The following is a 12,546-nucleotide window of genomic DNA, read 5'->3' on the forward strand; positions in this document are numbered from 1 at the left end:
GTAAGTTGAGAGAAAACAAGGCAGATCCAGCATCTCACACCATCGAGTGGTGTCAGCTCACCATTCATTAATAAACAGGGCACGCTTGAAGTCTATATATATATGTGTTGCTGGACAGTGTGGGGCTCTGAAAAAGCAGTACCTGGGGAATATTGACCCATCTGTTGCCCCCATCACCTGCTGACGTGCATAACAACCTTGTGCTGGCACTTTGAAAGACCTCTATCTCCTGTAAATCTCAAGATTGAGTAGTACAAAAATAGTGTTGTTTTAACAATACCTAAAAGGCAGAGCGGGAGAAAAAGTAGAGTGCAAGGACGAGAGGGAGGTAGTAAACTTCTAAAAACCTGTTCTAACTATTTGGGGAGACGTTTAAACGACTCAGGTCATTAATTACCAGATGCACAGTTCACTTCTCTAACCACTGTTCCTAAAAATACGATGGACAAAGGTTTCGTCACAATGAGACTGCTGAGGGGAGCAGCTTTATCACAAAGTTTGTATGTTAAAAGAGGGAGTTCAATGTCTGACGGTCTGATAATGTCAGGGGGCAAAGTGTGGGTGTGGGCAGCGCCCCAGCTATTTTGCCTCAGATTGGGATGGTATATTTTGTGGGAGAACAATATGCATACAAATCCAAGTTAGAGAACGCAGAATGTGGAATAACACCTCATAGTACATCCGGATGAGTGCAAACATTGCACAATCACTATTAGCGTCCATGTTTTCTAACAGGTTTCAACTGTTGCAAATTGCTGGAGTAAGCACTAGTGTCAGGCACAATTTAAGCCACTTGGTCATGCTCTTTTGGGTAAAAACAGGTGTTTGACTTAAAGTAGGATTTACAGTCCATTGTAATCAGGCCCTTAGTATTTGGTACTTGGTCATTGTGGAAGGGGCAACGGGTTGTTGGAAAGGGCAATAAGGGGTCAGGTTTAACTATTTTTAACCTCTTGGATGCTATGGGAATTCCCCTGCTGTGCTGGGATTTCGCGATCCTCGCACATTCATGACGAGCTGGGCTCGTCATGAGCGTAGCAGGAGGCTACTGCATGACGAGCCCAGCTCGTCATGAGCGTCGAAGGGGTTAACTTGCATGCCTTTCCACAAATGTCATTTGCACCTGACTTTTGTACTGTCTTTGTTTCACTGAACTTTTCCTAAGCTTAATAGGGGAGTGCATGATTTAAACAAAAATATATATAATAAGCTTTACCATGGAGTCTGCCTTTAAAGTGGTTCATTCTATATTTATATATATATATACATGCTTTCACAGTCTCGCCCCTCTAACTGGATACATGGCACACGTAGAATCAAGTATGTTGCAATTATTTTATTTAATCAATTCATAATTTTTAGGAGCTCCAAAGGTTAAGGTGCTATTAGTGCAGGTAAAAAGTGGACGGTCTTCGGGTTTTGGCACACACCCTTCTACTGGACCATACAGTCCCTTTGTCTAGATCATCTATTTAAAGTGCTATTGTGCTATCAAGTGATAAACAAAAAACAACAACTAGACTGCTAATCATATTTCCACTTATAAGTAATTATAGTAAGCCGTTTTCAATTCTTGTAAATTACAAGTATCCTATGTAAGCGGAATCTCCCCTTGACACATAGTACATATTATAATTACATTTCATGATATTTATTTTTATATTTTTGGAAAGAGGTGAGGCTTAAGATTAGTACATGTGCTAAGCAATTTCATAGGGGTGTACATAAATATCTTAATACAAAATATCTAAAATAGATCTATATAAGAGAGGAAAATGACTTTTCTGTCATAAAAGTTGTAATAATTCATAACAAATATACACAAAGTATCCGACAATACAGTATTCTTCATGCTAATGTTTGACATTCAGACCTCATACAGATCCCTACTGAAAAGTTCTGGAGCACTTACAGGATACAAATGCACTATTCCATCAAACCTCATACCAAAGTAGTTTATAACAAATATGTTTTTTAGTTTGAGAAAAGGACCGTGTGTTTAGGATTTTTAAAGATACTACATTCCAATTTGCTCATGCTATCGATTTTCAAAATGATCATATATTCGTCTGTATGTCACTCTCGTAGATCTAAATTTTAACGATTTGTTGACACTCTCTCTGATATTTTGCAACTCCAAGTACAAGGTACTAAATTCAGATAATAACCATCACATATCATTGCATTTATATTTAGGGTGGTGAGGAGAAGAATATGAGTATCAATTTATATAGAGAGTATCATTTGTCACAGATTTTGGGGGGAGTTTTTCAAATGCAAACCACTCATTTGGAGGAAAAAGGGGGTTCCATTGGTTGTTTGGGGGTTAGATTCAAATCTATAACAAAGGCATAGCCATTTTCTACTGTCCCAGATGTACATGCAATTCTGCATCTAGATTATGCCCATGGGGGATCCCAGTTCCCAGTCCTATTATCAGGCATGATTCTTTCATCTCAACGATGGAATTCTATCTCTTACTTAGACAGTAAATCATCCTTATGATGTTCCGAGAATTGTTTCGCAATTGTATAGCTGAAGTCGCAATTCTTTATTTCACGTACATGTTGTGGGATTCTGAGTTTCAAATTGTTGATGGTACATCCTATACATTGTTTACCACATGGGCATTCCTGGTCATTGTGACAGGGGTAACGAGGTGTTGGAAAGGGCAATAAGGAGTCAGGTTTAACTATTTTTAACTTGCATGCACTTCCACAAATTTCATTTCCACCTGACTTTTTTACTGTCTTTGCTTCACTGAACTTTTCCCATGTTAATGCGGGACTGCAAGATTAAAAAATATATATATATATAATAAGCTCTGACAGGAGTCTGCTTTTAAAGTAATTCTACACCTATCTATATGTGTATATATATATATATATACATTCACTGAAAAACAAAAGTTAAAGTGAATTTATAGTTAGGTAAGGTAATAAGATTTTAGCGTGGGTTTGAAAAAACTCTAGAAACTCACTGAAAAATACAAAGGTTAAAGTGACATTATAGTTCGGTCTTGCAATAATATAAAAACTAATGTCCAAAGCCAACAAAAACATAACAATTCACCAGTTATACTTTACTGACTGAAGTATAAATTGCACCCCAAAATGCACTGCTTGTGACCTTGTATATGCAAAAAGAACAATTGATGGACAGAATGCAGAACAATGTCATACATTCACCCCAGTACAGAGATCTGGGCCTAAATCCATCGTTTTTGTGCTCACCATGCCATTCCAGTTTGGACCCAGCCATAACCAAATCAGCATTGACCCTGCGCCCAATGGGAACAGTCCAACCCGAACTGACAGGCCAGGTCCTGCCTTGACTCGAAACAAGCATCCTAAGACCGGTTTCGGGCTTTCAGCACTCATCAGCCAGGATAGCTTGACTCCAGTGGCATGGATAGCACGGGACCAACGTCTGGGCATACCCGTCCCACTCGGGGTGACAAATGCAAAAAGAACAATTGATGGACAGAATGCAGAACAATGTCATACATTCACTCCAGTATAGAGATGTGGGCCTAAATCCATCGTTATTTTGCTCACAATGCCATTCCAGTTTGGACCCAGCCATATGCAAATCAGTATTGACCCTGCACCCAATGGGAACAGTCCAGCCCAAACTGCCAGGCCAGGTTCTCCCTGGACTGGAAACAAGCATCCTAGGACCAGTTTCGGGCTTTCAGCCTTCATCAGCCAGGATAGCTTGACTCCAGTGGCATGGAGAGCACGGGACCCACGTCCGGGCATACCCATCCCACTCCGGGTGACAAATGGAAAAGAAACAATTGATGGACAGAATGCCGAACAATGTCATAAATTCACCCCAGTACAGAGATATGGGCCTAAATCCATCGTTTTTTTGCTTGCCATTCTAGTTTGGACCCAGCCATATGCAAATCAGTAATGACCCTGCGCCCAATGGGAACAGTCCAGCCCGAACTGCCAGACCACGTCCTCCCTGGACCAGAAACAAGTGACTGGTTTCTGGGTATTATCCTTCATCAGCCAGGCTAGCTTGAATCCTGTGGCACAGTGAGCAAGGGACCCACGTCTGTGCATACCCATCCCACTTAGGGTGAAAAGTGACTGATTTGCATATAGCTGAGTCTGAACCTAGGTGGCGAAGTGAACTAAAGAATGATGATGGATTCAACCCAGATCTGTGAGTGGGGGTGAGTGTCTGAAAAGTTTCAGCTCTCCTTCCATCATCTCCTTGTGTGTGCTCTGTGCGCCCTAAGTTGGCAGGGTATGTCCAGATGTGGGTCCCTTGCTCACTTTGCCACTGGATTCAAGATAGCCTGGCTGATGAAGGGTGTTACCCAGAAACCGGTCCCAGGATGCTTGTTTCCGGTTCAGGGAATACCTGGCTTGGCAGTTCGGGCTGGACTGTTCCAAAGAGGCACAGGGTCAAGACTGATTTGCATATAGCTGGGTCTAAACTGAGGTGGCAAAGTGAGCTAAAGAATGATGATGGATTCAACCCATATCTGTAGTGGCGGTGAGTGTCTGAAAAGTTTCAGTGCTCCGTCCATCATCTGCCTGTGTTTGCTTTGTATGACCTTGTATATGACATCACTGTTGATATGCAATATTACAGAATTGATGCTATCACCAAAGACACATCAAATGGCATGCTGTCATCAGTTTCATTACATTCTGCCCCTTCTGCTCTCTGTTGTAGATTCTCTTCATGATCTATATGGCTGAGGTGCATGGCCAGCAGATTCATCCACATCCTGCTTTTACTTTTGGAGTAATGGACTGTTTAGACACTATAGAGCACTTCTTTGCACAAGATGCATGTACTTTACTGATTATTATTGTTTTGTGCTTTTATTAAAGGACAATATCTTGCTAGCAAACAGCACTACTTGAACCCTTTATTTTCAATCCTGAGGTTGTATTGTAATGAGTGTTTCAAAATAATATCTGTGGGTTAACAGAGTGCCACAGCTTGTGACAACCAGGTAGGTGGCTGCTCATCGAGCCACCTGGATTTTTTTTTTGTATGCAAGTTTTGATAACCTGTTTTGTTGTTAATTTTAGTTTTCAATAACCCTCTAAAAACATAGAAAATTTCCAAGAGAAAATGTAAAAAATGCAAAAAGGAATTTCTTGCTAGAACCTTCTCCATCGGTTAAAACATATTATGTTGTTCGCTATGTCGGTCTCTAACTGTTAAAGCATGCTACTACTGACCTGTGTCCAGAAGTAATAACGTTAGATTTTGAAACAGGTGTTGCAATATTTTACCACTGTTTTGTAAATCCAATAACATTTTGTGTACCAACCAATTTACTAACAGGGTGATTCTCAAAATACTAAATTGTAGTCACTGACAGACCTACTATTCTCATGTTTGAGGGTACATCAATGTACGTTTTTCAATAAATATCTACATTTCACTTTTGTCTCATAATTTTTCTACGGTTTTGCACCTAAGTTTTATTTCGATACATTTGAATTTGTCTTCACTTTCAATATTGTGCTTCCAAAAACACCTTGCTTTGAGCTGACATGGTTTTCAAAATATTTGCCTTCTCAAGGCTGGTTATATCCCTTTTTTTATTTCAAAAGTTTTTATTAAAGTTTAGATACAAAACAAACGGTTGGTATACATCCTAGGCTGAATACAATCCGTACAATGTGTATAGGTAGGTTAAGAGATTTTTGAGGGTTACATTTGTCAGTGTATGGGACATGAGGGAGGCAAACAAAAGAAGTAGCTCGTCGTAACTGCACAACGGGAAGATGAGAATAGAATCAATAAAATAAAATGGAGAAAGAGAGAAGGAGAGGAAAGTAAAAGAGGGATAAAGAAGTGGGAGAAGTTGAATACCTAGCAAATCTTGCAGAAGTGCTTGTGAGACTACTAGAGTTTGAAGGTAGTGGTAAAGATGTTGTTTATTCAGGACCTCCATGAAGAAGTGTAGGTGGGTGTAGAAGGTTGCAGTACATAGTGCTTCGCTCTAGTGTTTATAGAATCTTTTATTAGAATGTTTCATATGCAGAATGTACTTTGCTTTCATGTTCTACTGTTTGGGCTTCTGCTCTATGGCAGTTACTGGTGGCTGTTGTAGAGGAGAGTCCACTTGTGTTACTCCTTGGTATCTTATTAAAGACTCTGCTTACAATACCTGATTCATCGTACTTCTATTTACCACAACTTTTTGGCAACAAAGCAGCTTCAAGTTTTTCAGCAAATCTTCAACAAGAGCGGACTAAAATAATTCTGCCGTTTCATCGCTACTCGTGGTCAAGAACTAGAACAGAAAGTGGTCACTCTCACAGGTCATACAGTTTTAACTGTTCTTTCTTTGACTTTACTTTTCCTCGATTTACAATGGCAGAACTCATTACTAACTGCACATAAGTCCCGCACTGTGCAGGCTGAGTTTAGTAGCGCACGGCAACTCGAGAGCGTAAGTCCCGCAGTATCCTTTTATGCAGCGCGTAATACTAGGGCAGCTTCAGCGTGAGTCTACTTTCGGTCACTTTGTTTGCCACAGCTTGTTTACTCACCGTCCTGTACATTGTTGACTGTTGGCCAGCAGCGATCTTCTCTGTTTCCCTGCTACCGTCCAAATGATGACGTGCATAGAATGCATCTAGGAGTTTGCGAAGCTTTCCTCACGTTCTGATTCATCGCTCCTCGGACGCCTTTTCCTGGAGACACGTCAACTCCACCTCTCACGCTGCATATGCCACTACTCTGGACGTGGCAGCCATTTTGCTTTCACTTACAGTTTCCATGACAACAGCTTCCAGTGTACGCGGTAATTACCGCGTCTCTAACTTCTTCGGCGATATACATGCCTGTGTATATTCAAACCTGCCCACTTAAAGCAGCATTGTTTCTACGGTTATATACATGCCTCTGAGTAATCTAAGCTTGTCATCCAAAAGAGGACATTCGAGTGATACACTCGTACAAGGGCTTCGTTTCATCTGCGATCCAAGGGCTTTGTTTCATCAGCGATACACACACCCATTGTGTATCCATTATCGTTTCATCGGCGATACACACGCCTATTGTGTATCCATTACCTGTCGGCGATACACACGCCAATAACTTCATTTACATCGACGATACACACGTTCCTTGTGTATCTAATATCTGCCGGCGATACACACGCCAGAGTACTTTCTACGAATCTTCAGGTATTTGACATTTTGACCAACCATTATTTATTTCTGTGTATCACTTTTCTGTATTGAGGCAAGTAGTTTCATTGATTTGTAACTTACAAATCTGTCATAGTGTTTTACATTTATTCTCTGTTTTGTTATTTCAAGTACCATGTCTTCACAAAATGCCTCGCAGAATTGTACAGTAGTTCTTACTCCAAGTTTTCTTCAAGATCCTGGCCAACCCAGCATATCATGGGAGGACTGGTTCCCAATGTTTGAGAACTACTTGGATGCTCTAGACGCAAGAAAGCACTTTTGTTAAGCTCTTTAGGTGAAGAGGGGAAGCATGTTTTTGTTTCCTTCCTTAAGCCCTCCAAGCTAATGGTCAACCACTTCCGGATCAATACAAAGAAGCTGTTTCACGCCTAGGAGTTAGATATGATAAGGAGGAGAACTTAGTTATGAACAGGTATACATTTTATACTAAGAGTCAAAGAACTGGTGAGTCTATTGATGATTTTGTGTCAAGAATGAGGGAGATGTCAGTCAAATGTAAGTTTGGTAATATGACTGATGAACTAATCAGGGACCAGCTCATAGTTCAGTGTAATAACAAAAAAATTCAAAAACGTTTGTGGGCGGCCAAAAATCCAAACATACAATCTGCTATTAATTTGGCAAAAATAGTTGAAGAGTCAGAAGGCTGAATGAAGGAGTTAGAGAAAAGGTCATCTTTGAGTGATGTCAATGAAGTTTCGGTTCATGAGTCGACAGATCACTCTTGGTGTGATGACGAACAAAGTGAGGTAGCAGCAGTCAAGAACAAAAAGTTTGTCAAGAAAGCTTTGCCATTGAAAGTTTCCGGCTCTTCAAAACTTTCCAGTACCAAATTGTGTAATAGGTGTGGCAGTACTGTTGATTCGTCTGACTCTAAATTTTGCTTTGCTGCCAAATAGGAGTGTCTTAAATGTGGTTGGATGGGTCACTACGCTATAGTGTGTAAAAGTAAACCTCGCTCGACTGTTGCTTGTGTACAAGAGTATACACATATGGGTGATGATGACAACAACATTTTGGTTGTAGATTCAAGTCTATCTGGCGAGGATGAACAAGACAAGCGTAAGAATAGGCCCAAAGCATTTTTCACTATCGATGATCTAAACATTCACCTGACGGTAGATACTGGCTCACGGTATACTATCATTCCTAATGTCTTATTTGTGAAATTGTGAGGAAAAAGGGCCCTTCTTCCCAAAGACATTTCTCCGGGGGGATACCAGGGAGAGCCTTTAGATATTCTTGGCTACTTTGAGGCAAGTATCAAGTTTTCTCATTGGCAGATTCATGGAAAAGTATATGTATCTGATTCTGGACCTGCTATTTTGGGGTGGGTATACCAGAATGACTTAAGCATTATAGTCAATCCCCGTGCCAACCCGCAAGTTATGATCATTGAAGATGGTGACTTAGATTCTATACTTTCTAACTCTACAGATGTGTATCGGGAGGAGTTAGGTTGTCTCAAGGGGTATGCTCATAAAATAATTCTGAAGAAAAATTAAATTCCTACACAACACAAAGTTAGGCGAATTCCCATTGTAGTCAGGGATGAAGTTAAACACCTTATTGATGAAATGTTGACTAATGGGGTTATAGAACCTATCGAAGCATCTCCATGGATTAGTCCCATTGTCGTCAGGAAGAAGTCGGACGGAAAGCTCCGCTTCTGTGTTGATTTAAGATCCTTAAATCAGTGTGTAGTTGCTGACACTTTTCCCTTGCCCAACTTTAATGAATTAGTTACAACCCTAAATGGTGCTAAGGTCTTCTCCAAGCTTGATCTTAGGAGTGCCTATCACCAGATCGCCCTACCTAAAGACTCTAAGCATTTAACTGCTTTCATAACTCCGTGGGGCACTTACCAATTTACATCGCCTTCCTTTTGGCCTCAATTCTGCGGCCAGCGTTTTTCAAAGAATGGTTTCAAACAATTTTGAGGGTGTAGGAAACATAGTTTACTTCCAGGATGACATTTTGATCTATGGAAAATCTGTTGAATAGCATAACACCACTATTAAAATTGTTTTAGATAAGTTATCTTCTGTTGGTCTCACTCTCCGCAGAGATAGGTGTACATTTTTAGTTAATCAGATTGATTATTTGGGTTACACTGTCATGGCTTCTGGCGTAAAACAAAAGAAAGATTTGTGTCTAGCTATTCACTCGGCACCTCAACCCAAAGATAATGATCAATTACGTTCATTCATGGGGCTTATTGAGTACTATTCGAAATTTGTTAAAAATTTACCAGATAAAACTGCATGCATGAGGTCTTTATTCAAACATGGTGTAAGTTTCTCCTGAGTTCTCAACATCAAGAGTGTTTTGACAATATAAAGGAAGAAATTTGTAATGCCGAAGTATTATCACCATTTAATGTACATAACAAATCTGTTGTTACAGTTGATGCAAGCGCGACAGGTCTGGGTGCTATGCTTTCACAGGTCAAGGGTGGTGCTGAGTTCACCATCGCTTTTGCTTCAAGAACTCTCACTGACTCAGAGAAAAATGACCCAGTCATCGAGAGGGAAGCATTAGCCGCTTCATGAGCAGTGGAATATTTCAGAACGTATCTTTAGGGCATGAAATTTATATTGAGAACAGATCATAAACCCCTTCTAAATGTTCTCTCTCCAGGTGGTACTGGTAAAGGCTCCGCTAGACTTGTGAAACTTGCTGCCAGACTCCAAGAATTTCAATATTTCGTTGAATATATTCAAGGTTGGAAAATATACAGGCTGACTGCCTCTCCAGAATGTCTCTGAATTGGCGTACTATTCATGATCCTTTTCTCTCTGAAGGTACTGAAGACATTGCTGTTGCCTCCATAGAAGATGCTGTATTTGTTGGAGAAGGTGCTTTCTAAGCTAGCGATTGGGAAAGAGAGATGATCAATGATCATACTCTTCAAGAGGTTATCAGACTCCTTAAACTTGGCTCTAGAAGGGAAAGCTCGGTTCCTCTATTGGCAAGGCCTTTCTTCAAAGTATTGGATGATCTCTCTATCATCAATAACAACATTTCAGTTAAGGATGAAAAGTTTATACCTCCATTTGGGCTTAGGAACAAACTTTTAGCTTTAGCTCACGAAGGTCATTTAGGCCAAACTCTCACTCAACGCCGCCTTAAGAATCATCTTTGGTGGCCAGGCATTGTTTCCAAAGTACTTGAGTGGGTTGAGAATTGTGTTACTTGCAGGGAGGGTGAGAAAAGGCTCAAAGTAGGACCCAAATCTTCTGATGAACATATACAAAATCCAGGCTCACATTGGCACACAATTTGCCTAGATTTCATAGGTCCAATGGGTGAACTTAATGAAAAAGACAGATTTGCAATTGTTGTGGTTGATGTCCATTCGAAATGGCAAGTTGTTGAGTTTACCAACGTTGTTGCCACCGACAGTACCATTACGTTTTTGGGTAATCTTTTTAAGGGTGAAGGTCTTCCCTCCGTTATCATTACTGATAATGGCACACAGCTTACCTCAAAAGAGATGCAAACATTCCTAAAAGATTGTGGTATATCTCACCATTGCACTTCCTTGTACAATCCCCAGGGCAATTGAATTTGCGAAAGGGCTAACAAAGTTGTCAAATGCATCATTCAAATGGCCTCCAGTAATGGTCACATTGTAAGGGAAATGGTAAATGAAATGTTATGGGCCTATCGCACAACTCCTTTGATTCATGATCAACGTTCGCCTTTTCAAATTATGAGAGGGCGAACTCCTGGCTTGAAATTGGTACCAGGTTGGATGAAACAAGTTCTCACTTTATAAACTAAAGATTTAGTTCTTCCCTCTGTCACAAAGTCATCTTCTCATTTTGTAGTGGGTGACTTGGTCAAAATTAAAAGTGGCAGGGTGCAAAAAGGTCTTTCTAAATTTAAGGGGCGCTGTTAAGAAAGTTCTTGATCACTCTGTCATTCTCAATAATGGGGAGGGTTGGAATTTCAGAAGAGTAACTCTTTACAGGAGGAATGCTGCTGTTTCTGTTCAAGGATGATGTTTCTTCTTCTCTTAATTCTAGTGGGTATCTTCTTGCAGCTCATTCACCAGTGCAGCCCACTCCTGTAGTTCATACTAGTAAACTCCAGAGTGTGGGAAGTGGAGATTCTCCAATACCTGAAGCTCGTCCTTCTCAAACATTCAATTTACTTCCTGCTGAAATATCTAATGATCGTATTCAAAGATTTCGTACACCACCAACTTACTTACAAGATTTTGTGTGCTAATTCATATGTTTTTTACCTATGATTATTATTTACTCTATAGCTGTCTTATAAAAAATAGAAAGGAAGATGTGTAGTACATAGTGCTTCGCTCTAGTGTTTATAGAATCTTTTATAGGAATGTTTTATATGCAGAATGTACTTTGCTTTCATGTTCTACTGTTTGGGCTTCTGTTCTATGGCAGTTACTGTTGGCTGTTGTAGAGGAGAGTCCGCTCTTGTTACTCCTTGGTATCTTATTAAAGACTCTGCTTACAATACCTGATTCATCGTACGTCTATTTACCACAAAGGTGTTACAAATCAATCCACATTATGGAAGGTTGAATATCTCCAGGTATCTATCCAGACTGGTCCACAAGGCTTTATTAGCCGAGATCCCTGAGTATTGGGTAGAGAGGATGAAATGCGCTCCCCTAATGTATTTCAACCATTACCACCAAATGTTGTTAGAGACATTACCTAACGATTTTCAGGAGGATAGAATGGTTTTGTGGGAGAGTGTGAAAAGTAGATCCGCTAAGCATAGATCATCTCGCATTAAATCAAGTGCGTAATAGGAGTTGTAGACTCCATAGACTGAGAATGAAAAGTTTCTTGGGAGATTGGGTTGGAGGTTTTCATCTATGATTATTGTGCACTTTAGTCCAGAAACTAGTTAGCAGGAGGCATTTGTAGAGCATATATTTGAACATCGGCTGGGGAAGTTACACCTCCAAAAGTTGTCTCTGTTTGAAAGGCCCAGTGTAAAAAGTATTTGAGGAGTGTAGTAAGTTCTATGAAGAAATGTAGTTTAGTCTGCACCATATTCGGGCTGAATTTAGTAGAAAGGTGAGGACCATACCTTGAGCAAGTCAATGGTAAACTGATTGTGTAATTCATCTTGGGACCATTCCTTCTGCCACCTCTTTTGAGCAGTGTTATATATAACAAGGAGGAAGTGGGTCTGAGTTTGGTGTAAATCCACCTTTTTTTTGGAAAGCTGATACGAGAAGTGGGTGCGAGGTGGGTTTGAAAGGAAATGTACCAAGTTTAGCTACCCCCCTTCAATGTTAGGAAATATTTTATTTTTTAGAGATATCTTGAAATGAAAGGGGGTGCGATCTGGAACC

At 40.2% G+C, this 12,546-nt stretch overlaps 1 protein-coding gene across 3 annotated transcripts in view; it reads right to left on the minus strand.

Moving 5' to 3' along the window:
• The window catches only part of PTPRR (protein tyrosine phosphatase receptor type R), a 962,385-nt gene that overhangs the window by 524,902 nt on the left and 424,937 nt on the right, over positions 1 to 12,546 (minus strand). The gene's annotated exons all lie outside the window — the stretch shown is intronic.

The sequence above is a fragment of the Lissotriton helveticus genome, chromosome 1_1 (assembly GCF_964261635.1).
Source record: "Lissotriton helveticus chromosome 1_1, aLisHel1.1, whole genome shotgun sequence".
NCBI lineage: Eukaryota > Metazoa > Chordata > Amphibia > Caudata > Salamandridae > Lissotriton > Lissotriton helveticus.